A 6000-nucleotide genomic window follows, 5' to 3' on the forward strand; every position below is an offset into this window, starting at 1 on the left:
TCTAAATAACGAAGAAGGAAGAAATCAAGAAAAAACACTAAAAGTACAAAAAAAAAGCATAAAGTACCTAGAAGTCAAAATAAATACAATAAAGGCTTATAAAAAATACAGTTACAAAACAGGAAGACTTAAGTAACTGGAGTGCTAACCAGTGATTTTTGCTGGGCTATCTAGCAACATAAAAATACCAACCTATATTCATGGTATATAGCTCCTCAAAGTTTTGTGCTCCCTTCTGTTTCTTCAGTTATAGAGGATGTTAAGAATTGTAGTGTGGGTTTTTCAATTATTTTTGACTATTAAATATGAACTCCTTATCCAAGGATTCATGAGCAGGACGGGCTGTCAGAGGAAGTGAATGTCAATTTTCACATTCTTGGTAAAATGGAATCAGAATAAGAGCTGTGAGACAGTTGTGAGGCAAAGAAAGGAACTCTCTGTTTTTGTTGTATACCTAAAAGTAATAAAATATTATCAGGGGATATCTGGTCTTCTCTTATTGCAATATTTATAATTACTTGCAAAAAGACCACCAAAAAATTAATTGTACTTTATCAATTGCTCATGGTTCCACCACATACTGGTACCAGTGAAACTCTGGGCTTCAATGTACTCATTTGTAGAAGTAAAGTGCTAAGCAAGATCACCTCTAAACGATGATCCTTGAACATCCTCTCTTTACCAAACAGGACGTAATTTCCTATATGAAATACCCTGGGCATCCCCTTCACCTAGAAGTTATAACAAAAATAGACACATGAAGAGGTAGAGAAATTTTATGCGGAACTCTGTAAGACTTTCCAAATTCAATCAATGATCACCCTCAGTGACTTCAATGCAAAGTGGGAAAAAATGAAGAATCATTGTTAAAAGAAATGAAAAGCCTCAGAACTTCAGACATGATTAAGACCAATTCACAAATAGGTGAGTGGTCAATGACACAAATAGATTTCAAAAGAAATGCAAATTGTCAATACCTTATGCCAGATTGCTCCACATCAATTATGAGAAATATTTTTACTTCATAGACAGCAAATTAGCAAAAACAGCAATGAAAAAAAAAAAAAAAGCAAGGTTGCAGAACTAATAAGAAAACAGATAGGACATAAACAGATATGACATAGGCACTGGTGCTAAAATGGTGAATCAGCTTGATTATCTTGAAAACAATTTGTGATTATTCAAATAAAGGCATTAAACAGTTTTTATACTTTAACCAAATGACCTATAATTCTAGAACCTTGATAGAAAGCTCTCACATAGAACAAAAGAGTCACAGAAGCCCCCCCCTTTTTTTTTTTGCAAAGGCAAAAAACTGGAGAAAAGATGGTCAATCATCAAATGAAGTTAGACAAAACAGTACATAAATATAATTTTAAATTATGGCATAAGAAATGATGAATAAGGAATTTAAGTAAGCATGAGATCTGTATAAACTGATACAAAATAAATTAAGCCTTTTTTTTTTGTCCTGGAGAAAGAATGATAAATGTACCTCCCTTTACTTGGCAGAAAGGCAGAAAAGTAGGTGTTGACTTGTTGCATGGAATCTTTGTTTAAAGAGAAAGTTGGTAGTGAAGGAAAGAAAAAATATCCAAAAACAAAAAGTCTTCAATACACTTTTTTTTTTTAAAATAAAAGGAACTGAACCATATACACAGAATGATGAATTCCATCTATCAGTATAATGTGGGAAATGGCCTTGGAGGTCACGACAAACTGTTCTAAGATACTTATCCAAATGGCTCTCTGTCCCACCAAGTGCAAACAGTATTAAGAGAACAAAAAGAGAAAACATGAGCAGTGGAAATAGCTCTGTTGTTAAAACAGGGGAACATGGTTCCACCACATACAGGTAACTCCGGGCTTCAATGTACTCATTTGTAGAAGGAAAAGTGCTAAGCAAGACCACCTCTAAACGATGATCCTTTAACCTCCTCTTTACCAAACAGGGCATAATTTTCTATCTGAAATACCCTGGACATTCCCTTCACCTAGAAGTTATAACATAAGTAGAAACCATCCAGAGAAGAGCAACTCTATTAATTCAGGAAAGCAGAGGTCAAGAGAATATAGTGAAAAGATGAGAACTCTTCAATCAAGAAAAATGAAGGCTGAGAAGGGATAAAGTACCATTTGGCTAAGATAAATTCAGATCAGGACCAAACCTCAAAGTACTGGAACAAGGGGCATCCCTTTAAAGACTGAGATAAATAAAATAAGAATTGGAAGGACTAGTCCACAAAACCCATAAACTTCTGGAACACACCGTCACAAAGACAAGGCTGAACAGAGAGAACAAAGATAAACATACTGCGGATATGCCACAGGTAACTAACATAGATTAGGACATTTGGGTTTATAGTTTTAAAACCCCTTAGGGGACATCCAAGAGGACAAGCAACCCTAGGTGACCATCAGCTACTGCACTGGGTCAACAACACAGCCCTATGACACTGTGTAGCAAACGATTGGTGATTCTTCTCTTCCCAAGGTTCAATGTTAATATGTAAGTTCTTGGTGTCCCTTTTCCTAACACGGTGGTTTTTCCAGGTTTGTTCAGTTAAGAGACAGAATTTATTCAAGATAACATTGAAACTGGAAGTAAATATGTATAGGTTAATTTTTTACATGTTGGTTCATTAGATCAAACATCGAAGGGTATGCACAAATAGGCTAAAGCACTAAAGTGATGTGTTAGCACAAAAGCACAGGAGCTGAAAAAAGGCAATTCCATAATTTCTTGCCAATCAAAAATCAAATTTTTTGTCTATGTAAAAAGTAACTTATGTAATGATATAAAAGTAATATATTCCTAGGTTGAGATGAGGATTCAAACAGAAGTCCTAGAAACAGAGTTTCTGTAAAGATCTCATGAGCTCATGGCAAGGGCAATTAAAGGGACCCATCTTCTTTTGGATTTAAGACACAATCTTACTATTTTCCCATTTTGTTCCGATTTTTCTTTGTATCTAACAAGAATACAGTAGCAAACAAATTGACTAGGAAGCTCTTTTTGAGAACAACACTTGTCCTCTTCCCTTTAAAAGAAGTTCTCAGCACTGGGTCAGTAATACAGCCTCTCCTGAATAAGCTAAGGACACAAAGGGATGGGATCCAGTTTTGGGCCCCGCAGAGGCAGACCACACCAGGTGTAACGCTGGGGACCAGTGCCAGGCAGAATCCATAAAAACACTGACAAAAAGCTAGAGATGGGGAGACCCCCAAGAGATGGCGTCTTTCTTTTCCCTCACCTCTGACTCTGGGGGTCCTCTCACCTTGGGCCGGGGCTAGTGCAATAGCACTTTGTCCCATTTATCCTGTATATATACGTAGCTGTTGGTACACGTACACGTAGTCTCCTCCACTAAAACATGAGTTTTCATCAGTCAATAAATATTTATTCAGCTTCTGCTACCTGCCAGGAACTACTCTCTGACCAATGAGGTTTGAGTCCTATGAAAGAAGACAAGAAAAGGAAGCTGGAAGCCGGGGAGGGTGTAGGAGGATGGAGTCCAAAGGGGCGCAAGCAGATGGGAAATGGAGCGATGGCCCCTCCGAAAAAGGGCACTTTAGAGAGCAGCCTCGGCTCCCCTGTGCTCTTCCAAATCAGAGGATCGGAGGGTACCGATAAGATGTAAGTACAAGACCAACGAGCTCTAGAAAGAATGAGAAGGTTCCTTTTGGTGTGCAACCTAGGGGGCATGTTGGAGTCCAAAGGAGGGCGCTTTCTTGGCATCCTCAGAGCTCAGCAAAGGGCCTGGCAGATGATAAATAAGTCAATGCTGTTTTGACTGACTATAAATATTTATAATTTTCTTGCTTGCTTTCTCAATGAATGGAAAGGAAGGATTGGGAAGAAATTCCAAGGTGAAAATAAAATAAAACTGAATTTAAATAAATGCTTGTTGACTGATGCTACACTCCGGAGTATATTTAGTAAGCCTGATCTATCACTTTTACTAGGTAAAAGTAGTGACAAGCTTATTATTGGAATCCTCTTAACAGAAAAGCAGACACTTATCCCATTTGAAGCTAATCACACAAAGAGAAGCTGCGAGGATGGTCAAAAAGAAGCCAGCCTTAATAAGAAATACAATTTCTGCCAGTCAGAGGCAACATCCTCTCTGGCAACTGAAATCCCCCCACAGCCTCCACAGCTAATAAGCCACGGTTTGTTTGGTTTTTTTCTGCCAAGATTAAATGAGGTTTAGAAAACACCCATTTTTCTAAAAAAAAGTCATTGTTTTAAATCCACAGGATGAGGTTTTCAGCATCAGCAATCCCTTCCCTAGAAAACAAGGACGCTTCCACAGGGTCCCGTTCGTGAGACCAAGAGGAAAACGGGGCTGTTCGGGTTTACAGACATTTGGCTTTCTACAGTCTTTCGGAAGGAGGGAGGGGAGAGAGAGAGAGAAGGAGACAGAAGAGGGAGAGAAAGAGGAGAGAGAAAAGAGGACACAAGAAAAGAGACAACTGGGAAGAGGAAGAGCGAGGAGAGAAAAGAGGCGACAGAGACAGAAAGGAGGACAGAGAAGTTCAGAGAATGAGAAGAGAAAGAGGGATAGAGAACAAGGAGGAGAGAAAACGAGACTAGAGACAGACAGACGGCGGGAGAGAACGTTCGCGTCCGATAAATCACAACAAAGGAATCCCACCCAGCGATGGGAAGGGGGCCGCGGCAGAGGCTCCCGCTGGGATTCCAGGGTTTGGGGGCGTTCCTGCCCTTCCCCTCCCATTCTGAACGCTTTTCTCTCCCTCTCCGGCCTAACTGCACACACTCACACACACACACACACACACACACACACACAACACACTCTCACAGCTATTTGTCACACACAAAGTAACACCGCGCCCATTCCCCCGAACACTTTCCGGGGGCCCGACCTCCGGGCGGACGTGGCGGGGCCCGCGGAGGCCCGCGCCTCAGGCCCGAGCAGCAGCTGGAGGCGCACAGCTGGAGGCGCACAGCCGGGAGGCCGCGGGCGCTGGCGCTGCAGCTGCTCGGAGCCTCGCGGCTGCGGGCCAGAGGGGGAGGGGGCGAGGGGCCCTCCGACGGCTGCCCCCGTGGGCCGGGGGCGACGGCCAAGACTCACCGTCCCGGGACCCCAGCCAGGCTGAGCAGGAGCTGGAACGAAAGACAGTCGGAGTCCCGGGCCCCAGCCCCCGCTGCTGCCGACGCGACCGCTGCAGCTAGCCAGCCCCGAAGCCGCCACCGCCGCCTTCCTCCTCTGTTTTGATTCGATTGCCCACGTCACTGCTTGCCACGAGACCCGGATCTGCCGGCTCCCGGAGCCGGCGCAACAGATTGCAGCAGCTAGCGCCCGGGCGCGCGCCCCTCCCTCCCCCCATCCCACCAAAAAAATAAAAAAAAAGTCATGCCAAGTGAGCATGCGCAGGGTCCCAGCCCTGGATGAGGCGTCGGGAGTTCCGCGGGGAAAGGGGGCGGGGCGGAAAAAATAAACTAAGCGGCGGGGAGAGGCTGAACGAGGCGGCCGCCGGAGATCGGGGCGCTCCGGGAGGTCTTAAACTGTGGGTCCCGGGGTGCTCCGACGCCGGCTTTAGGCTTTCGTCGGGAAGGGAGGCGTCCCAAATGAAGAAATGAGGTGGGGGAAGAGTCCAGCCCGGAGCCAGAGGGCGGGGAGCAGCCTCCGCTGCCAGGCCCGGGGCCTTGCTCCGCGGTGGGAGGCTGCAGAGGGTACAAGACGGGGTACAAGAGCCCGGGCCTTTAAGGCAGACGCGATCACGCCGGAGTCACAACGGGATTCTTCCGCGTTTGGGGCGTTTTTGCCCCTCCCCAGCCCAACCTGGCAGTCTGGGGCAGCCAGTGAACCTTTTTTAAATGCATAAAATAAAATACTTAGCATTGCGAGAGAAACTAGTTATGTCGAAATGCGTTTATCGAAAAAAAAATTTTTTTTAAACCAGTTTCCAAACCTTACGTTAAGAATCCCTGCTCTAATTCAACCCCTCTGGGACGCGGAAAAGTTAAATGAC

General features: G+C 44.2%; 1 protein-coding gene across 1 annotated transcript in view; it reads right to left on the minus strand.

The window, feature by feature from the left end:
* The window catches only part of SMIM14 (small integral membrane protein 14), a 62448-nt gene extending 57108 nt beyond the window's left edge, over positions 1-5340 (minus strand). Inside the window, exon 1 of the mRNA XM_074274572.1 lies at positions 5100-5340. The gene's annotated coding sequence lies outside the window, so the exon portion shown is untranslated. The remainder of the gene's footprint in view (positions 1-5099) is intronic.
* Positions 5341-6000: the final 660 nt, after the last annotated feature.

The sequence above is a fragment of the Sminthopsis crassicaudata genome, chromosome 6 (genome assembly GCF_048593235.1).
Source record: "Sminthopsis crassicaudata isolate SCR6 chromosome 6, ASM4859323v1, whole genome shotgun sequence".
Taxonomy (NCBI): domain Eukaryota; kingdom Metazoa; phylum Chordata; class Mammalia; order Dasyuromorphia; family Dasyuridae; genus Sminthopsis; species Sminthopsis crassicaudata.